Genomic DNA, 23,621 nt, shown 5'->3' on the forward strand with positions numbered 1-23,621 from the left:
GCAGCACTATGATCACATGCTCTAAATAACATGGTCTTGTCACAAATTTTAATATTTTCCTCAATTTTGTTGATTTCAATTTTCCTTCAAAAAATTGCCGGCTTTATGTTAAAATTGGTACCTTAACAATGAATTTGAAATGAATATTCCAACCTGTCTTCCAATTCCATCAGTATCGATACCTCAGTACTAAATTATTCTCTTAATGGTTTCGACTGGACATTATGAAAGCATTTAATTGTAATATCTTATCTTCACCCGCCGGCCTGAATTGCTTTCAACCCAATGGAGTAGAACCAAAAGTCAAACTCAGCTCCGAGTCGTAATTTTATTTAAATTTCCACAGGGAGTTGCAGGAGACCATGATTGAGTGTATGCGCAACCCTGTATCAGAATTGCATTTGCCTTGTGGTGTTACATTGATTTGCGACTGGAATCCAGCTTTTAATTCTTAGAAATGATACCCTCCTTGTTTCTCACCATCAAATGGATTTAAGGAGTTATAACTCCCAACAAATGGTTTAACCACTGATAAGTCTACCCTTTTAGAAGTCGGTATTTCAGTTTGACATTTTTTGCAGAAGTTGTCATAATTCTGGAGAGGGATAAACACAGAGTGGTTACTCTTTCTCATTTTCTTCCTTTATGCTCCGACTGCTGCAGTTTGTATCATCCCGGATTCAACATGCCCGCTAGTATGGATTTATTCCAGGACCGTGTCACAATCATAACTCTCCAATAATTGTTTTTGCTTCAGGGGGGATTCCGCTGAAAATTCAGCAACTTAAGAGATGGCGGTCGGTCCGGGATGGAAGAGAAAACGGCACAGGGAATGAGAGAGCAGGGCGAAAGGAACACAGTGTAACCGTTCACCCTTTCTTGTATTGATCAACAGGGTAGATGATTATATAGAGTCAGTGTAGGGACTATAATGGGGCCACGGTTTGTTATATTGATCGACAAGATGTTCCTTATTAATTGAGTGTACATGTATACCCCTAAGGTGCTATGCTCGACGACAGAGCTTCTTGGCGGAGCTTCTTGGCGTCTGGAATGAAGAGTATCCTCACGAATCAAAGCTAAATGTTTGCCCTCTGCTCTCTGAGTTAGAAAGACTCGAGAAAAATCAAATCGTTTTTTATCTTGTCTTTATTTTTGTTGCTTGCCGAGTCAAGGATGTGAAGTATTTTTCTTGGAGGTGACTTCTTGCTTTCAGAGGCAATCGCTATTTTTCTTCTGCTCTGATTAGAATACTAATTTATTGTACCTCTGTTATAGAGAAAAGCAAGGATCATTTGTAACTGTCTGAACTTCAGTTAACTGGATTTCTTTAAATAAAAATTGTGTTTGGTGATTTGGGGGGTTGCTTGGTAGTCTATATATTTTATATGTGCCATTTATCAAATCTGAGAAAAACTTCCCGTGCCTAGACTTCATGAACTCAGTCCTATACTGAAAATCATGTTGTGCCTGTTCATGCCTTCATGCTATGTTGTTGGTATGAAATCACTAGTAACAAATAAATGGCTTCCATATTCACTGTCAACTTGGCACTTTCTAAACATGGTGAACTCTGAATTGAATACCATTGTTGGCATCTTTGGTTCATTGGGAATTGAGATTTTTTGTTGTAGGCCATAACTGCATGATAGTGTTCAGAAAACTCTTTGAGAATGAGCGGTTTTATTTATTGTTGTTCCTCATACAAAAATAAAAGAAGTGTTTTACAGTCCACAAGAGAAACTTCAAGCTCATTATTCACTGCTCCTTATCTGTAATATGGATAGTATTTTTGTCACAAAATTTAATTGATACACAGGCAGGTTGCAACCAGTTCTTAGATAACCTTACCTTGCTGATGGAAAACAAAATTCATTGTAAAGATATCCCCAAGACAGAGTCCTTGAATCGTTGAGTGTACCTAGGAGTACACAGAGAAAAACATGCAGAACGTGCATTTAGAAGAAGCCGGATGGGTAACCATGGTGTGGGAAGGATATTAATCTTTTAACAAACCCTTGTGAGTTGTACCTCTTGTCCCAAGTAAATCTCTATCTTATTGTGCGATGCACGGGCAATCTAGGCCAATCTATGGTCGTCTCAAGATTTGTTTTCATCCCCTATATACTTTTTTTTCTTCTTGCGTGTGAAAATGCTTTTCAACTGAAGAAAGAACATAAAATGCTGTGTGTCCCAAATCCAAACCCCCTTGTGAGGACTAAGACTGTATTATGCGGAAGCTTTTCTTATGACGGTTGAACTGTATCAATTTAATTGATCGCTTTAGACATACGCAGGTCTAATGGCCTGAAGGTTCTTTGCAAGCAGACAACACTGGGCTGATTTGGTGGAGCTTTTTTTTTTCATGAAATATTTTCCCTAGTAATAACGTACTGTGCTTAAAACCTAAAGTCACTTTTTTTTTCTCTCGTTTTTACTTCATAATAGGGCAAGGTTTGTTGATGATTTTGATGTTATGCTAAGGATTGGTTTGTGCGTGTGGGCAAAGGATCACTTCAGGTTGGAAAATAGATGCGGAATAAGCCTTGAATGCTAAAATGTTTACACTGTTCTGTGGGAAAACATATCCCATTCATCTTTTTTTAAAGGCTTCTGTGATGTGTATTGGTTGATGCCATTTTATACTTCTGGCATTTCAGTTACTTCTAGCTGCTAAAGATCTGTTCTTCAAGCAAGGAAATATATGGCTTGTTAACTGATCAACTCTTTTGTTAAAAATGAAATGGTAAAAAGTAACCATAATAAAAAAAGTACAGATTCATTCAGACGGGTTTTTTTTCCCCTTTCTTTTTTTCATTTTACAAGTCTTGTTAATTCATGGCTTCAGGGCATCTACAAAATCCCTAGTTTGTTCAGAAACTCTATACTTGTTTCATCACTCCAGTTTCTTTGCCCTCGCTTTAAGCTTTTCCACTCGATTTGGCATGCTTTGGAGACTAGCAAAACTTGTCAACTTGTATAAACTCAGGTATAAGTGTGTTTCCCACCGCGTCGTTGGGAGTCAGAGCCAACAACGAAATAGGAAGAAAAGAATTTTAACATTTGGCCTATGGAGAGGGATTTGTTGGAAGGTATGCAGTTTAGAATCTTGAATTGGTACCAGTAGAGATTAATCTGTTTGTGTTATAAATACTGACTACTTAAAAAAAAAGTCTGAACACCTCTTGCAGCAATGGAGTCTCCGGGAGTCTAAATTTAGTGCAGAAAAAAATATAGTATCTGTATAAAAACGATAAGTTTCATTCAGAAAACTTCTGAGTTTGATGACAAATCAATTCACAGGCTTTGTTGAATCCAAGTTGACAAAAACATAGTGCAGAAAAAATCATATAGTAGGGCCTATCTTCACAAAAACAGTAAGTTTCATGCAAAAAAACATCTTAATTTGATGACAAATCAATTAAAAGGTTTTGTTGAATACAATTTGACAACAGATGCCAAGATAAATAGATTAAATTTTCGAAATGTAAACAAAATGAGTGTAGTGTAATAATTCGGCAATAATGGAAGACATCCAAACAATTTAACATTTCACAACAAATCTGTAATATTTGTTTACATTACAATAAGGTCCTTGAGATTGTGAGTCGTTTACAATCCATTAAGTGTCAATGACATAATTTATGATCGTCCCTCTCAGTCCTAATGGCGAAATAAAAACGACAAGAGGCATTTTTAGATCGTGACATTTTAAAACATGTATTAGTTGCGATCGTCTAACCATGTGTGTTGCGCTGTAGTATTCCACTGCATTCATGGTCATACAGATGCAATACCACAAGCAATTAAAGTCATTTACGCACACGATAAAAGTCAGTCTGTATCCACTTTCCATGAGCACCTCCTTAAGACTTCACATCCCACACTTGCTTGCTTCCACCATTCATACACGGCCACTAACCACTCGTTCTTCAGTGCCTTTTTCTTTCCCTTGTGAGCTAGGCGTCTCCTGAACAATAAGAAAATCAAAGTGTCTTAAGTGGACTAAGAACAGTAATTTGATAAAGATTACTTAAGGGTCAGTGGTGTGCATTTTTGAATGACACTGTGCGTTTTTCTGTTGTGAGATTTGTTCACGGCGCATTTACAATCAGACCCCTTGCGTGTGACCTCACACTATCAAACAGCCCCCTCACTGAGGCAAGAGGAGGCAGCTCATTGGTCTATAGCTGTTCCTGGTACAAAGAAAACTTGTACGTGACCTCAGCGTAACAGCAGCGTTGCGCATTATGCAAGAGATCTATACACAACTTTAATACCACGTTGGATTCAAATCCCACTTCTGACACCATGTTCTAAAATCAGCACTGAAAGTGGGTTATTTATAACCAAACCAATTTGACCTAATCATACTGCAAGGCAACAGTGGCCTACTAATGCCACTCCATTATAACAGTACTTGGTGTTTTATTGTGACTAATTCACAACACAAATTAATTAGTTTAAAACATACTCTATCATTAATTGTGATCGGTAAGAAGAGTACTACATGTTCCCCGTTTTACAAAACCTGAACACTTATATAAGTGCGATCACTAGAGTGTAGAAGAAGATTGCTAAAGACCAGGGTGAGGATATTCTCAAGAGAATGTTGGCGTTTGATTTGGGACACAAGACATTAAGATTCAAAGCCTAAGCCCAGGAGAGCTGAAGATGTCACACTATGTCTCCCACGGTCATTAGGTAAAGGGTACTGCAATGGAACCAACTGACTGTACAGAAAAAAGTGTCACGTACACGGACACTGAATTTTACATCAAACGTTGCTCGGGTGCTTGAAACCACATTTGTGGTGGGAATTTTAATACTTCAAATTTTGAGGTCTCTGATAGATGTGGAATAAATACAGTTCAAAAGACTTTATGAAAAAAAAGGTGTTTTCAGACAGCAACTCATTTTTAAAGTTGGATATTACATTTAATAAGATTGAACATAATACAGAAATTACTTTGAGTTTCAAATACTTTGAAGTTCAAATAGCACTGGCTGTAACTCAACTAGATCGACTCATGTATGATCACAGTTCACCCAACCCCATCAGTTTAACATAGGTGGTTTGACAATGCTAAATCACAAATTAAGTAACTTTAAGATTTCACCCGATTCATGTGAAACCCTTGTTTTGAGTTATTTTCATTATTTCATACAATCATGTCGAGGAAATTGTGTAAATTGTTGTGCATTCTCCTTATTGGCACAAAAAAATAAAAAAGGCAAAGATTTTTTCAAGACTTTGTGTAAAAAAACCTTGCGTTGCCAGCACCCCAGTAATGGCGGTGTTGCGTGACTGCAGCACTTGTGCGTACAGATCGGTCTTTACAATTCCTTGTCAGTTCCTGAGGGCTGGAAAGTATTTTTATGGGTAGATGCAATGCACCTAGACCTTATCTCCTCACTCCACGATATGATAAAATCTCATGGCCTTGGAGTTCAGGAAGATGTCACCGAAGAAAGTCTTTCCATGTACCTCCCTAAGGCATTTTTACATTAAAAATGGCATCCATGTATTTTTAATTTGTTTTGGTTGCAGCAGCGGGATCATCGCTAAAGAAAAAAAATGATCACACCCGAAGATTCATTATGTACGCTTTTCCCACAGGGACCAGGAATGTTTTGAATTCCTTACAAAGAGGAAGTATTAGAGAAATTTGTTTTGGTTGAGCAGAAAATCTAAGAAGATTGCTGGTCATGAGAGAAGTGATGTGTTTTTGTCAGCAATAGTTCAGCTGATGAGCAGCTCTACAAACTTCTGACGAGGGTGAGGGGGTGATGAAAGGAGGATTGGGTAAAAATGAGATGGTTAGAACCAGTTGTCCATAAACTGGGCCCATTTCATAAAGCCGTTGAACATTGTTTTAAAAAAAAGCAATATGCTAAGCAGTAAATTAGGGACCACAGAAAAACTACATACATTTTTTTTCTCCTTAAGGTGCACTTTTTGGTGAGCAAGATTTGAAAAATGTTGTGGGAATTACATGTTTATAAAAATTATGTTCAATTAAAAAGTGCCTAAAAATTTGATTTCAAATGTTCTAAATGTTAAAATGAAAAGGATGGTTCATCAACCTTTTTTTACTGATGATTTTGTCTTCTCTTTTCTGTTTTTGTATGTGTGCTGAAGGTGTTTACTTCATCTAAATCTAACTGTTATATAGAAGATAACAATACATTCTGTGAAATATTATAAAATACTATGAAAATGTTCAAATGGTTCATGCAAGTTTCATTTGAATGGTTTGCAAATTGAACATAGATAAACTTTTTGGAAAAGGGGTTTAAAGGTGGCTTAAATATTGTTTAAAATTGTGATTTTTTTTTTTTATATGGTTTTCACCGGATTCATTTGAATGGTTGCCAAAATAAACATAGATGAACTATTTGTTAGTGGGTTTTCTGCATGACGGAATATCAACATGTTGTGATAGTTTAAGCAGTGTCTGGCATAAGGATTATCTTTATGGTCTTATACCCTTTGCTTGCCAACACATCCCACTGAGCTATGTCCCACATTCTTAAGTTTGCGATGAGTGATCAAAGATCCTTCTCCTGCACAGCATGCAACAGTTAATCTCAAAACTTAACGCCATGGCAACCAGAAGTAATCAGCCCCCAGTTTTCATCATGATCGTCGGCTCACCCCAAATAATTCTGCCTTTGCTCACATAAAAAAAAATTAGTCTTGTAAAAATCACTCAGCGATAAACCTGAAATCATTTTGAATGTAATGTTTACATCATGCGTCTATATTATTAGTTCGTCCGCTCAGAGCTATAAGGTCCATAGTGAAGTTTGTATAGAATTCGTAAAATTGCGCTTGCATATTTTGGAGCTCCTGGTAAATGGGGTTTTATTGATCAAGAGTGGTCTTCAAAGTATTAGTTTCGAAAAAAGAAACATTCGTTTTCTAAGTAAAATGTTTCTAAAAGAATTGATTATTTGTTGTCAAATTATCCACATTTTTCATTTAATTACCTTTTCTTTATTACATATAGGCCCTGAAATTGCCATTAATGGCCTTAAATAGTTCTGAGCAGACGAGTTTGCACTTCATCACTCCACTAATTATAGAGGTTCCAACAGTCAAATTTCACTCATGTTAATTTTAACAGCCTCTACCAACACGTACAAAAATCAAATTCAGACCAATTTACTTTGACGACAAGTGAAATCATCTTGATCTTTCGTTGTCTGTTGGAACCCCGCGTAGTAGGAGGTTTCTATGCCCCGAGGGACACCAGTCATTAGTCTTACAAAGAAGCAGGGGGGTCATAGAGAAGTACCCCCAGGTATTGACCTTGCCGCAGACACTAGATTCAGGATATTAGAAAATATCGCTTCTCCGTGGGAATGGTTGACGAGAGAGTTTGCAATGTGTGGCGGGGATCATCTCAGAATGTTGTTGGTTAAACCATGTTAAACTAGAATCAGTCCAGTCCAATATTTGTGTTAGGTACGTCAGACTATTTTGTTGAAGAGTTTTTCAGGATTCTTTTTGAGGATGCTTGGTTTGTAGATTTTGTCATAGGTGCTTCATCTCAGAATGTTGTTGGGTAAACAAGAAATCGCTCCAGTCTGATATTCAGTGTTATGTCTGATTGTTAGACCATTTTGTTAATTTAGATAAGTTTTTTTTTACTCTTTCGAGGATGCTAGGTTTGTAGATTTTGTCATAGGTGCTTCATCTCAGAATGTTGTTGGGTAAACAAGAAATCGCTCCAGTCTGATATTAAGTGTTATGTCTGATTGTTAGACCATTTTGTTAAATTAGAAGAGTTTTTTTTTTTTACTCTTTCGAGGATGCTAGGTTTGTAGATTTTGTCACGAGTGCTTCAATTTAAAGCACAACTTTTCAGAGCGCACCACCTTTTACTCTATAGATTTTTTACAGGTATTTGATATGAATACTTAATTTGATTGAATTACTTGAATTTCAACTAAAGGTTTCAGTTAAAGACAACTTTTGATGTATCAATGCGTAGGTCTGCGTGTTAATTCATTCACCCTTTAAACGTGTAAAGATAGGAGCAAAGATACCCTCATGCTGGCTTTGATTAACAGGACAGCTGAAGCTAAACATAGAGCAGTCCCATGACATATGTAAGACAGTCAGTATGATAGGAGTAGTGTGCGTAAGCATCCGCTCAAAACACACCAGGTGCTTCGTTTAACACTGTACATGTAGTATGCGTATACATGATGTTCGTTGTCAGGCGGGGGCGGGGCCCTGGGGTGGATGGAAGAGGTGGGGAATCTTTGATTTCATGTTTTATTCCCTAGGTGTAACAATCAAATTGCAGGGCTGTGATTAAACACTGGAGCGCAGTCAACTCATGATTGGACAAGTTTGGTGATCTGGACACTTTTCAGACTTTGAGGCTGACGAATATCTTTTAATTTTGTGTTGACCGAGGAAGGCCATACCTTTTTCTGAAATGTGATAAACCTTCTCTTAGTGATTTTCCAACTAAAAACAGTTTATGTGGTTAAAATGTGTTGAAAGTGGTTCTCTTTTTGATAGTGGTCTTGTTAAAAGTATTTCTGCTCTAGCCCTCAGCTAGAAGCACTACGGTCTTGTAGATTTTCCACCCAAAATCGAGCCCTGAATTTGTGATACCAGGCCAGACATCAACTTAATAAGGCTGTTGGCTCTGTTGCTCTGGTCCAGATGGTCTCCATGCACCTTCATGTGCCTTGATATACCCATAGGATTCCTGTTTTCCGATGGAATCGACTTACCTCAGGGGGAAACCTGCCTTGCCTGTTACAGGCGCGTAATAAATACGTTTATTATTTATCCCGCTTAGGAGGGTTTTTAGGCCTACATTCAACTTCTTCACCCTGTACTTATGATTCGATTGCAGGCCAATCTTTCCGATCTGGAAAGTTCTTACAGTTGCCGCTATCATTTAAGCTTTGCCTTTGGTATCCTTTGAAACTGTTCTTTCAAAAAGAAAAAAAAATGCTCTGTTCCAAGGCTTGCAGGTTTGTAAAGTAGTTTCTAATAAAACAGTTACAGTAGATTAAGCTGTTGGTATCACGACAGAGTAAAGCAAAGCAAAAGTGAAACAGACCAACAAGTTATTGAAAAATGAAAACATTTAAGGAACAAAACGGCTTTGACAAGTTTCACCTCGTGGGTTCACTGCAGATTTGTTACATGAAGGGTTCATCAATTACGGATAGAGGAAAATGAAAATTTTGTTTTCATTGTGCTTGTGTTTTCGCAAATGAATAACTTGTATTGGATAGTGAAAGTCGTCTTGTTTTGCTCCTGTTCAAATGTGTACAGCCAACATGAGGAATGAAGTTTATCTCCATTCCCACACAAAAAGAAAAACATGGACGGAGTAAGTTAAAGAACATTACCAAACACCTTCCCTTTAAAGGCAGAGTACTTTTGGTTTTTGGACCCATAATTGTTTAAACCCTATATGTATGAAGATGCACGGGGCCGTGTTTTTGAGATAATTTCTGAAAATCTTGAGCAGTTATGTCCATTCAGGAAGAATAATCTAGAAATGGAATACACAATCTGAGAAAGGTTTCATGCAGAAACATTTCTCACATTGAAATGTTTTTAAAACCACATTCGTTTGACGGGAATCATTTCTCAAAATGTTTTTCATTATCAACAGCTGCAGTGCTTCTTATCCAAGTAAGTTTTTATGCCCACTTATATTTGGAGTTGTATAAATTACCAAAGATAAACCCTCCCTTTAAGAACAACCTGGAATTTAGTTTCACTTTTCTGATAAGATAGAGAGGAGACAAATTGAAAGTACATTTGTCCTAAGACGTAGGTTGCAATATGACTCCTTTCCGATATTGCATACCTGCTGTGCGATAACGCCGCTACTATTTCCCCTATTAAGCTCCCCCTGTTTACATTTAGTCACTATCTTAATAGCATCATAGTTGATTTAGCGGCGTGTGAGAGACACACACACATGGCTGTGCCACCCACTCATTTTAAAAAAAGTTCAAGTGGAATGACAAGAGGATTGTACCTCAATTAAAAACAAATTATTCTGCCTGTACAATCCAAAACTGTCACAATTCCTTTTAGCAGATAAACTGCTCTGCCCACAAGTTGGCATAAATTGTGTTTAGTCGTTTGAGCAACAAATTTACGCTTGTAATTATCAGTGTTGTTTGGTCATGAGTTGAACAAGACAAATTGAGTAGGATTTGAACCAACAATCTCCGGGAGTCCGGATTAATGTGCAGGCGCCCTATCAACTGAGCTACAAATGTGTCTTGCCCTGTGTTGGCGTATCTTTGTTCTGGAGTGCCGGTCAGAAGCCATACAACCGTTTACTGCCGTGTAGCCAGGGATCACATCAAAATTTTTGATACAACCTAGAGGCAGCAAAGGGGATTACCTTAAAGGAACCATTGCCTTGGATCGGTCGAGTTAGTCTACAAAAAGTGTTAGTAACCGTTTGTTATAAAACGCATGTGGGTAGAAAGATGTTGTAAAAGTAGAATACAATGATCCACACAAACATGCCTCGAAATTGCACGGTTTTCCTTTTACCTCGTCGACTAACACGGTTGGCTATTTATGGGAGTCAAATTTTTGACTCCCATAAATGGCCGACCGTGTTTGTTCGCACAATAAAAGGCAAACTTGTGCGGATCATTGTATTCTACTTTTAAAAGATCTTTCCAACCATATGCATTTCATAAAAAACGGTTACAGACGCTTTTTATAGACCAACTCGTCCGATCCAAGGCAACGTTTTCCTTTAAGGGGTGCAATTTTTTATTTCAGACCACAAGGGAAACTGACTGGATAAATTTGAAATGTTTTCTATTGATCATTCGGTGATGTTGTAGTACCAGTCTAGTGAGATGTGCATCATTGATGCTATACATACTTTTTAAGGGCATTGTATCTTTTCTGCTGCTATTCTAGTCTTGGTAATGTGCCCTATCTGCAACAGCAAGAAATAATACTGCTTCTCAATTTGTGTATATTGACTTGAATGTGAGAGGAAAAAACCCGAGATGGCTTTTTAATAGTGTTGTTCCTTTTTATTTTTACAGAGACAATGTCACCACACAAGAGAAAAGGAAAGAAAATACTGAGACACTAAAAAGCGGAAAGAAAATACTTTGTTTCGCTCTCATTGAGAGGAAAATAATTTTTCTCACTAAGAGAGAAAAAACATGATGGCTTTTGCATAGTGAAGTTCCTATACATTTTTACAAAGATAATGTCACCACAAGTCCATCTGGGAATCAGTCTCGCAATCTTGTAAATTGCAAAAGGGTTACCACTTAATGTGTGTAGTTTCTTTGCAGTTATAGCTTTAAACACGTTAATGAACTTCTCGTCACCCATTTTTATTTATTTATTCCGGGACAATCAACAACCGCAGAGACATACAGTGATTTGTCAACACAGCTGTTGGGTTTGGCACTGCAAACTTGAGTGACGAAAAATAAAAAACCAGCTTAGGTATGACGCTGGAATGCATCCCACATGATGTTACCTCCGTCCGATGAAAATTAACCTTTAACGAGTTAATTACAGTAAGGATTGTGATGACTTGAGCTCAAGTCTGCGAGAATCATCCCCAGGAAAAGATCAAGGTTGAGAAGCAGCCCGTAAAATCTTACCAAGTCAACAAACAGTCGCTGCTGGACCGAGATTGCAAGTAAATTTGATTGAGATCTTGTATGATGTGTAAACGTGTAAAAACAATGTTCCACACTGTGGTGACAATGACATCAGGAAAGGAAGAGCAGTCGTGACATCATGGCCCCTGCTAAGAGGTAACCGTCAGTCAACGGGAGTGCACCACATTAATAAACGGACCACTCAGGAACATTTTCTTGGACTTGATACCTTTAGTTCCCATCTGCTACTTGTTTACGTGGAACAATTTATCATTTCAGGCTATCTTGGTAGCCCTCCAGTAAGTTTGCCTTGGCTCATGTTCGGTTGTTTTCAATAGAAAGGGTTTAGGTCCCCTCTGAAGACTGGAATGAATGTGAGGTTTTGGGTCAACCTAGACCATAACTGGATAACATTTGATAAATTGGTAACTGGGTTGGTCTTTAAAGAGAGTGTATAGTGCTGGTGTTAATATGAATGAGGACTTTCTCAAGCTCTTCATACATCTTTGTATTGTTCCCTGTATCAAAGTGCATTTAATAATACTGATGATGCTGAGGGCTTACTATTTCCCCGTTCAGCCTCATTTTTGTTTTGTTATTGTTATTGTTTTAACAATAAAGAATAACGCCATCACATGACAAAGTCTGTTGATACCATCTTGACCCAATTTCAAAAATCTCAAACACAACAAATCTCAAAATACAGAAATGCTTTTAGCAAACACAGGTTTCCAGCCAAAATGATGCTTTACTGTTTTTCTATTATTATTGTGTTTTTTTGCTCAGCAATCTTTCCTACTCAAAAGCTTTATGAAATTGGACGCTTACAAGGTTTTAATTTAATCTGATGCCTAGAATATTATGAAATATATAAATATTTATTTTAATACAAAGTTGCCCAACACAAGGTCAAAGGGCTACAATGACATAAAAGACAATTTAAAGAGTGAGTAGATATCTTTTAACATTCCTCTTGAACTGCGACAAATTGCAAGATGATGCATGACCTATAGACGATGTGACCTATGTTTACATTCAAACCGCCCTCTGTTGACAAAACACTACATACGTCATGTTTCGCCGGGCACTGAGTTGCGTAGTCATAGTAAGATTGCGTACACTTTCTAGCTGGCTGCCAAAACACAAAGATGCGCGCCAATCATGTTATGGTTTTTGTGTGACGTCAGAGGTCACATCGTCTATAGGTTGTCTTTTAATAGTCTTATGTGCAGTTAGTCATTCCAGACTGTCAAAGTACATTCAACCAAAAGCATCATGTGCAACATATGTAATAATTCACACACTATTAACGACAATAAAAGATGGATAGGTTTATTTTCTGTCAATCTGTGCCTTAGATTTCTAGTGGGATGTAACTTCTGGCCTTTACGAACGGTAACTCTGTCTGTCTGTGGTCAATGAACTGCTTGAGTGATTCCATTCACTGGGGATGTAGTTCTTTAAGGAACACAGTGCCTTGGATCGTCGAGTTGGTCTTTGAAAAGCGTTTGCAAGCATTGGTTACTAAATGCATTAGATAGATATATGAAAGTAGGATAGAATGATCCACACAAACATCCCTTGAAATTACACGGTTTTCCTTTTACATCGCAAACAAGCACTGTCGACCATTTTGTGGGGTAAAAATTTTTACTTTTGGAAGGTAGTATTCAAGATCGCAATAGGTTCAGTTATATATATTTTTAATGTTAGCCTTTAAGAAAGAATCTACTAAGGTCGAAACATCAAGACATTTACCCTTTCTACATGATGCATTGGTGCATTGATATTATATTAAGTATGTTAAAAAATAATACAAATATTTTCTCAATCAGTTTTGTTTTCATTGATAGTAATAATATACTTTGTAATTTAAAAAAGTAAAGACCATTTTGTATCTTACTCAACTTCTCTGACATATAGGTAAAGGGTAAAATTGTGTTTTTGGGGGGTTGGCAAATTAATCACATGCTGCAGTTTTCTTGTGACATATCTAGTAAGAGTTTTACATAAGATGAAAGGAGGAATCTACAGCTGCCAAAACCTTTTCTCATTTAAAAAAGTAAAATAAAGAGAATGGATTTCTGCAGGTTCTTGTGGGAGATCCAATCAAAGGCTAAATGGAGTGGCCTGGTGACCTGGCCAGCTGAGAAATCCACCCTATGGTGGCCCTGAAGGGACATCGCATATCGCAAACGTGTGCGCATACGTATGCAATGTTGTGAAACAATTCGCAAATATGTGCGCACACGAATGCAATGTCGTGAAACAATTCGCGAATATGTGCGCACACGTATGCAATGTCGTGAAACAATTCGCAAATATGTGCGCACACGTATGCAATGTCGTGAAACAATTCGCGAATATGTGCGCACACGTATGCAATGTCGCGAAACAATTCGCGAATATGTGCGCACACGTCTGCGAATATTATTTGCGATGTCGTGAATTTTATTGCATACCATGTTGCATACCTTTGAATAAAATGTCTAATGATCTGGGGGGTTTCTTTCCAACAGTGAGATAAGCGGTAGTCATTGCAGCAGTAGTCTTTGTTGTGAGGCAAGCGAGGCGTGTGGTCGTCCTTGGCCTGGTGCCAAGTTCCTGGGTATACACATGCTTTACAGAGGGAGCCTGCTGTAGCGCCACAGAACTCCCTAGATCGGTAACAAATTATCCACAACTATGACATCATCCTAATGGTATGCAACATGGTATGCAATAAAATTCACGACATTGCAAAACAAATCGCACTCGTGTGCGCACATATTCACGATTTGGTTCACGAAATTGCATACAAGTGCGCACATATTCACGATTTGGTTCACGAGATTGCATACGTGTGCGCACATATTCGCGATTTGTTTCACGACATTGCATACGTGTGCGCACATATTCGCGAATTGTTTCACGACATTGCATACGTGTGCGCACATATTCGCGAATTGTTTCCTGATATTGTATACGTGTGCGCATATATTCGCGATTTGTTTCACGACTTTGCATACGTGTGCGCACACGTTTGCGTTATGCGATGTCCCTTCGGGGCCACCATACCACCCACTTTAAAACACTCAACATACTGCATCAAACCTCTGTTGTCCAAGATTTGCTAAGCTTTTGTGCCTAGTACTTGTGAAAACAAAAAAAAGCATGCATGTATCATATCAAAGTGCCATATCTGGCTTAATTTACCCATCAGTTGGTTTTACCAGATCACTCATCAGTTTCTTAAATGGTAGGTACTTCGTGTCATGCCACACTTTCAGTAACTGCTGTCTTAGTGGATAAATTATCCTACAAAAGTTTTTACAATTTTTTTTAATGGGATTTCACCCAACTCACAAGGCTGGATTGCCCCTTCAAGGTGAGGACTAAACTTTACTGATTTGGGCTGTTGACCCAGATCAACTGTCACCAGGGACAGATTACCACCTTACTCCTGGGGCTGAAACAGGCTTGGGCTACTCCATTCCACTAGAGCAGAATGCACTACCTTCCCAACTTTTTACGAAGCAATTATGGTTAAGTACATCTCTTGCTCTAGGGCACAAGTTTCATAACCAGGATTCGAACCCACACTCTGCTGCGGAGATAAACTACTCCTAAAATATCCTTGAATGTCTGTGTTTTTTTTTTATTCCAGAGGTTGAATTTGTATGCAGACAGTGAGGAGCGGACCTACAGATTCTTTAAAGGCTCTCTGGATTGGTAAGCAACTTTATATTCTCTGAGAAAACATTTCAGATGATTTCTTTTTCTGAATTAGGCTCAATCAAAGTAAAATAGTTATACAAATGAAGAGTTGAATCTTTTACTATAGTGGCCAGATCTCTCTGGTGGTATCAACTGTGGGGCATTGACACTTATGGCCAGAAATTCAGAATTGCTCACCATGGTCAATCACTGGCTTGAGCCTGGAAAGAAAGTCACTACAACAGGAACCAAGTTCCTGGCTCTACTTTGATACTGAAACTTACCGCAAAAGATCGACAACCTTTGAAAAGGGTGAGCGAACATACATGGTAAAGGACAATTCCTTGATCGACAATATAAGTTTGTTAGCGGCGATGTAATAAGCTTGTCGACATTTGTAACATTTGCTAAGGAAAAACAAAGGGGTTTGAAAGGATGTACAATTATGGGTAGACCCAAGACCAAACTCTGCCAGAGGAGACTGAGTTTCAGATCATTTGCTGTGACTGATTTTGACTGATACCGATCAGGTACATGAATGTACACTGGTGCAGTAATTTATTGAATGGAAATCTTAAAGACTGAGGGACCTCGCCTACTAGGTTATAACAATAAAGGCTTAGGATTGCCAGCTTCTTTTTCCTTGGGTCTTTACACACTCAAAAATGTCTGAATAATGTGGCCAGATTTGTTACAGAAACTGATGGAAAATGCCAACAACAAGTTGTTTAAAAGCACTTCCAAGCTGTATATTTCAATAAATGAAGGGATTTACTGATTAGCTTCTCAGAAGCATGCTTTTGTCGGTGGATCAAACCTTGGGATTTATTTGACCAGAGCGGAGTAAGCCCCCTCCTAACTTCCTTGCAGGGATTTTACGTATCATTTGCTGCTAGATTTGCTATGGGATTCAGCGCCAAATCCCTTTAAATTGTTTGTCAATACTCACTGAGGGTCTTTGAAATGCATTGAAAGGATACTACCCTTCCCAGATTAAGGAGAGTCCATAATGCTAGGATATGAGCTTTCTTCCTGCTACAACACAGTGGGGGTCACTGGCTTTTTCTCTTTCTCCCCCTACTTTCATCATTATCTTAGGTGGAAGTTGCTGGTCAACACTTGATTAGGCTGTCACTTTCAAGAGTTTGGATTTAAGGTGTTTGGAGGGTTGCTGTATTCAGGCCAAGGAGTTGGCTCAAGATGCTTAGTTAAGAAGGCCTTGTTGCCAAGTTAGCCCCCTGTGGCGTTATTGTTGGTCCTGATTTAGCCCTCTTGTGTCCGGGGTGATGTTCTCTTGATGACCACGTAGGTCTTACAATCTCAGAGATTCTAATTTTCATGTCTGCCGAGATGAGATCTTGGTTCATATGATGGAGGAATGAGGTGAGGAATGATAGACTCTTTTGCATATTATCTGGAATTCTAATTCTGATGGGACAAGGCTACCTTAGCAGGTTAAGGTCGTGTCCATTTTAAGTGAACTTCCAGAGTGTTGGGTGGGGGATGGGAGGGGGGCTATTAATTCAAAAATACTAAATGAGCAAAAACAGTAATGAAAAGTAAGGAAAGATGAATGATGTTGCAACATTTACATTCACATAATGTTGAGTAAAATCCTTAAATTTGACTTATTATCTTAGATTTCAAAATGTTACCCAGAAGAGTTACATTTTATGTGCTTTAAATGCAGTAATTTCAGTGTTTAAACAATTACTTGCATCCAGACAATGTAGGCTTATTTGTTTTAAACTCCATGTCATGTTATCTTTATGAAAATAGTAAAAAATGGCATAACAAGAGCGCTGAAAAAGGGCTCGTTTGTTTGAAGAAAATATGCAAATAAGAAGTTTTATTAGCTAGAAGTGCCCTCCTTGAAAAAAAATTGTCAACCCCTTGTGCCTCTCTAAAATTGTCAGCGCTGGGCAGAGGAAAATGAGGGAGTTTTGGGAGGTTGCATTGTTCAAGCCCATAATCTTGTCCTTCCCAATGCAAAGGGTCACTTTCATTCATGGAGAAATCTCTAAAGTCTATGTTAACACTTTGAAAGGGTGCTTAGGTCAAATAAGGTCACCAGAAGCAACTGACCTCCTTAAAATTCCATGCTGCAATTTATCTTAAGGGATTCTTAAACGTTGGAGATTTTCAAAATGAGTTTGTGCACTCCCTAGGCTCAACGCCTTCATTATTGTGAACGAAAAGAAAGCAGTCCATCTAACTGATGCATACTCTTAAGGATGCATTTATTCATCATACAGTACATGTTTATAATTGAGTTTCCCCAATGTTGTTGTCACTCGCAGTTTAATCTATGGCAATATTTAGAGAGTGACACGTGAGTGAGAATTTCTAGTCATTTGCCCCGCCGGACCTCTATCAGAATTTGTGTCTATTAGACCGACTATCACAGGAGATCGGTCCATTTCTCCTGGGCTATTAAAGCGTGTTGCGACGCATCCTGAGATTGCATATCAATTATTGATATTTTTGCTTATTTATTCACGAGGCAAGATAGGTGAATCTAAAGTGTGTATGGTGGTGGGGGGGGGGGAGGGGGACAGGTAATGAGCCGAAAATATTATTAAGACTACAAAATGTTGTGTCTTCTCCATAGGTCATTTTGATTGGATATTTTGTCCCCCTTTGGTGGATTTGAGGCGATTTACTTTTACCGCTACTCAGCAAATTCCCCAGAATTTTTCGTTCTTTTTTTTTCTGTAAATTCAACTTTTCATTAAATTTGTTTTTGTAAATAATAAGACAACTAATGCTATGAATAATAAATTATAATTTGCAAACTTAGATTGCATTTCAATTAATGATACTGCTGATATTTCTTCACAAGTGAAGACATGGAAATATAGTGTGTGTGTGATGGGGAGGAACAATTAACTAGCTAAAATAATATTAAGCTCTGAGCTTTTCTGCCATTCTGCGAAAAAATGTGAAGACAGAACATTTTGCAAGATCTTTCACACTGAAATAACAAACTGTTCACTTTACATTATCAATCATTACAAACCACTTTGCTTGCCCAAACAATGTTGTACAATATCAAAGTGAATGCTTTTAATTTGAATTTGTTGTAGCTTTTACCAATTATAGTAGTTTTATTGTGCTCAATGAATACCATTCACACTGAACATCAAAAGAAAATAATTGATAACATCAATTTTATCACCCAGCACCATTTGCTATACTCTATATTTTCTCTCCTTGGGGCTTTTAACGACTACCCCAAGCAGGGCTTCAGATGTCATGTATTGTTTCTATGGTTATATGAATTATCGTTGAGATCCCTACCTGGTAGTTATCTTTAATATCCAAAGCTATTTAATTACATACTACACTGGGGTGATATTGGATGTGTAATGGGGAGTTTCTTGAACTGGGTTAGGTTATGTGTTTAGGAATGTTCGGAAACATTTTTGAAACCAGGGCCCAATTTCATAATTGCTTAGAAGTTTTCTGTTAAAGGCAGTTGACACTATTGGTAATTGATTATTATTGGCATAAAACCTTACTTTGTAACGAGCAATGGGGAGATGTTGATGGTATAAATCATTGTGAAAAACAGCTCCCTCTGAAGTGCCATAGTTTTCGAGAAAGACGTAATTTCCACGAATTTGATTTCGAGACCTCAGGTTTAGAACTTGAGGTCTCGAAATCAACCATCGCAACGCACACAACTATGTATGACAAGGGCGTTTTTTTCTTTCATTACTATCTAGCAAGTTCGATGACCGATTGAGCTCAAATGTTCACAGGTTTGTTATTTTATGCATATGTTGAGATATACCAACTGTGAAGGCTAGTCTTCGACAATTACCAATAGTGTCCACTGCTTTAAAGCAAAAAATAAGCAGGATATACCTGTCATAAATGAAAAATGTGACATGCTAATTCGTATGGTAACAAGACAAGATTAGGATACTCCAGTTGTAAGAAAGATCAATTGAAATGTAACCACATGGTATCTTCCTTTATGATATAATAAATTAATAACTTATCAGTGTTTGAAGAAAAGGATTTTTGTTCTAAATACATACACGATCCTGTTTACTTAACAGATTGTTAATTACCTGGGCCAAATTTCATAGAGCTGCTCAGCACAAAAATTTGCTTAGCATGAAATTTTTGCCTAGATGGTAAAGAGCACTGGAGAGCAAGTGAAATTTTAAAACATTGTTAGAAATAACCCACTCCGATTTAAATTATGTAGTCCAGTTGTAGAGAAAGAGGAATTTGAGAAAGGCTTCAGACATGAAGCATTTCTTAGGCATCTGAAAGCACACGATTTTATGCAACAAGGGTGTTTTTTATTCTTTTATTATTCTCTTGCACCTTCGAAGACCAATTGAGCCCAAAGTTTCACAGGTTTGTTATTTTATGCATATGTTGGGATACAACAAGTGAGGATAGTGGTCTTTGAAAATTAAGCTATGTTGTGTACACATGAATTTTAAATATTTTCCAAAACGTCTATAGTAAACTACATCTTCAACATATTTGTGAACATAATGATCTTTCTGAAATAAAAAAATTAAAAATTTCAATTTTTTTATTTTAATTTTATTGTAATCGTTCCCATATTTGAAAACCAATACTGAAAATTTATGCACTTTTTCTTCAACTCAACATAGTGATCAAAATGCGCAGTTAGCAGTGTGTGCCTTAATTTATGTCGTGTAAAATACGAAACAATTTCATCCTAGATGAACACAGCGCAGCAAGACATGCAGAAACAAAATCCGTCCTGACGTGTAATAAAAAAGGGATCTATCCTCGCTCTTGTCGACCTATTTCCAATGATCTTCCTAAATAGTTTTGCCTGTCATGTGGAGACAACGCGGATGATGTCCAAATGACGATAACTTCATCCCTTTCTTGATTGGGAGAAGGAGATGCATTGAAATGAGCTAGTGTCAATAGACTGCAGGGTATGGTAAAGACTGCATGAAGTGCTGAGTAGACGAGCTGTTAATACCGCAATTATCCTGTCACTTAGAGTTGCACTACTGAAGCACTGTACCTTTGCTTCTTTTTGTGGTGCATTGTGCTATGAAAATATCAATTATTAATATTGATACGTGGTCAATTATTGTATCACTTAGGGTTGCATTGGTGAAGCACTGTACCTTTGCTTCTTTTTGTAGTGCATTGTGCTATGAAGATATCGATTATTAAGTTTGATACGTTGTCAATTATTGTATCACTTAGGGTTGCATTGGTGAAGCACTGTACCTTTGCTTCTTTTTGTGGTGCATTGTGCTATGAAGATATCGATTATTAATATGGATACGTCGTCAATTATTGTATCACTTTGGGTTGCAATGTTGAAGCACTGTACCTTTGCTTCTTTTTGTGGTGCAGATGTGCTATGAAGATATCGATTATTAATATTGATACGTCATCAATTATCGTATCACTTTCGGTTGCATTGAAGAAGCACTGAATGTACCTTTGCTTCTTTTTGTGGTGCAGTTTGCTGTATGGAGGTATAGATTATTAATATCAAAATAAACCACAAGGGAAACTGACTGAGGTAATTTTTTTGATGATTTTTGGGTTGACCAAAGGAGTATTTACTAGAACGGGACTCGAACCAACGACCTCCGGAAAATGGAATTGCTAATATCGGTACCATCTTGTGAGGTTCTAACATAGCACCACAGGCCTGGAGTTTCATCTTTGAAAGGGCAAGACCATTTTCAGTTTGCAAAAAGCACTTCCAGTGGAAAATCTTAGTGTTAACGGGCAACTTTTGAAGGGGCACCAAGGCCAGGACCAGGGGCATTGGAGGCAATGGCATCTGTGGCCTGCATGTAATTCCAAGCCTGGCGTTATTATGCTTTCTTTCAGTCTGTTTGTAAGTGTGATGAGCAAGGTGGCTGCTGTGAAATGACAAAATATCAATAGCTCACAAAGTGAGTTTATTGAACTCATTTGCACGATCCTGCAGTGTGGGTAAACATGCCACCACATGTTTTACTTTTAGTTCGAAAGCTGGTTATAGTTCTTCTTGGTTCAATGACCTCAGGTGAACTCATTTATAATCATTTATATTCTCACCTCTCATGTAAACCAGGCAAAACAGATGCAAACTCATCTATTAGACTAATGAGCCAAGACCGTCAAAATCTGTAAATTACTTACTGTGCAATGGTTTTACTAAATGAAAAACGGACTTGTGTAGCATCCCACAAAAGCCCTGTTTTAAAAATTAAAGCCCATTGACCCATTCAGTGACCAATGACTATAATGACCAAGGACTAAGACCAAGGCCATCATCAGCAACAACACCCCAGCCTTGCCAGTTCATTAATTGAAGCCTCGGACCATTTGATCAATTTGTCAGCCTTTTTTTATTACAGAATACGGACATTATTATTTCCACTTCACTTGAGTTGTTCAAACCGTTTTGGTCACTTTGTCCATTAGCAGTTAAGTATTATGATCAGATTCCAACCATGCCCATCTCAGCAATATTTGCACACTTCAGCTGATAGTGGCCAAATGTGTTCATAAATGGTTTTAACCATTTAAAAAAGGCAATTAGCATTCTAGTATGTGATTGAACCAAAGGTGCTCCAGATGTGAAGAGACAATTGTTTGCGTAAGAAAAACTGTAGTTTGTAAGCTTGTGGGTACAACAAAGTATACAACTCTTTAGGGAGAAGTGTTAACTGGAGAAGAGACAGTGTGTTTGCACAAGGTTTCATTTAGTACTCTTGCTTGGGTCAAAACTCTCTGAAATCTTGGAGAAAGAAAAAATAAATACATTCAAATAAACTGTGATGAAACAAGTTGGCCTCCTCTCTTTTTTGCCTCATAACAACAGATGATGTTCGTTATTGTCATCACTAAGGCCACAACCTTTCCCAATTACAATTTAATAATGACCCTTATTAACTATAGGGGTCTAATTGCTCTGCTTGACCAGTCATTGAAGATTAAACACTTTAGGAAATGGACATAACAGATGATGACCTTAATCACAAGTGATATTTAGAATGGTCAGTCAGATAATTAGCAGGAAAATATTTTAAGTCAGTTTGGAGATGTCTTCTATTCTTTTTTGTAATTTTATTATTTCCGGGTTAAAGCCATTATACACTTTCGGTACAGAAAAGAAATAAAAGTTCACAGATTTACAAATAATTTACAGGGTTTACAGAAGGTAATAGTGAAAGACTTCTCTTGAAATATTGTTCCATGAAATGCTTTACTTTTTGAGAAAACATTAAAACAATATAAATTCTCGTTAGCGAGAATTACGGATTTATTTTAAACACATGTCATGACATGGCGAAGCGTGCGGAAACAAGAGTGGGTTTTCCCGTTATTTTCTCCCGACTCCGATGACCGATTGAGCCTAAATTTTCACAGGTTTGTTATTTTATATATAAGTTGTGATACACGAAGTGTGGGACTTGGACAATACTGTTTACCGAAAGTGTATAATGGCTTTAACTTACACTTCAGAAGTGGCACTTTGTTGTGGACTTACTACAAAATAATTTGAAGAAGGGGAGATTTTTCTCCTTATCCGATTCTGAGCAGTGACTTGGTATTTGTCAAATTTTGTTTACTTGGGTACATACTTAACTCACCCTTAACTCGATAACAAGAAACAGTTCTATTTGGAGTTTCAAAAAAAGTATCTCCACAGAGAAATCAAATTGTAGCATCACAGTAAAAAACCCATCAATGTTATCATTTTCATCTCTGTGAGGGCAGGCCATTTTCATTTTGCAAAGGGTCACTTTTTTTGGAGAATCTCCAAGTCTATGGGAAACTTTCAAAGGGCAGGAAGGCGAAGACCAGGGCAATAGAGACCATGGCCTCCTGTAATTTCAGGCCCGGTTATCGTCTAAAAATCAGTATGGTATAGGCATCTTCATACTGATACCATCCTTTAAAGGGACACATTGCCTTGGATCGGGCGAGTTTGTCTATGAAGAGTGTTTGAAACCGTTTTATTATAAAATGCATGATGGTTTGAAAGATGTTCTGAAAAGTAAAGTAACGACCCACACAAATATGCCTCGAAATTGCACATGGCGAACTAATAGGGCACTCCAATTTGAAGAGTCAAATTTTTGGCTCCACAAAAAGGGACAACCATGTTATTGTAAGTTCGCAAAGTAAAAGGAAAACCCACAATTTTGAGGCAACGTGTCCCTTTAATGAAGTAGATAGCATTCATTGTTCGGCCTCTTGAGTGTGTTTTTTCCTTCTTCTTTTTTTTAAATGGCAAATTTTCCATGTTTGAATCGCTG

General features: G+C 37.7%; 1 protein-coding gene across 2 annotated transcripts in view; it reads left to right on the top strand.

The window, feature by feature from the left end:
* The window catches only part of LOC139939438 (excitatory amino acid transporter-like), a 109,536-nt gene that overhangs the window by 9,026 nt on the left and 76,889 nt on the right, over window positions 1-23,621 (top strand). For both annotated transcript variants that reach the window (XM_071935350.1, XM_071935349.1), the window contains exon 2: window positions 15,293-15,357. The gene's annotated coding sequence lies outside the window, so the exon portion shown is untranslated. The remainder of the gene's footprint in view (window positions 1-15,292; window positions 15,358-23,621) is intronic.

This window comes from Asterias amurensis, chromosome 7 (genome assembly GCF_032118995.1).
Source record: "Asterias amurensis chromosome 7, ASM3211899v1".
NCBI classification, from domain to species: domain Eukaryota; kingdom Metazoa; phylum Echinodermata; class Asteroidea; order Forcipulatida; family Asteriidae; genus Asterias; species Asterias amurensis.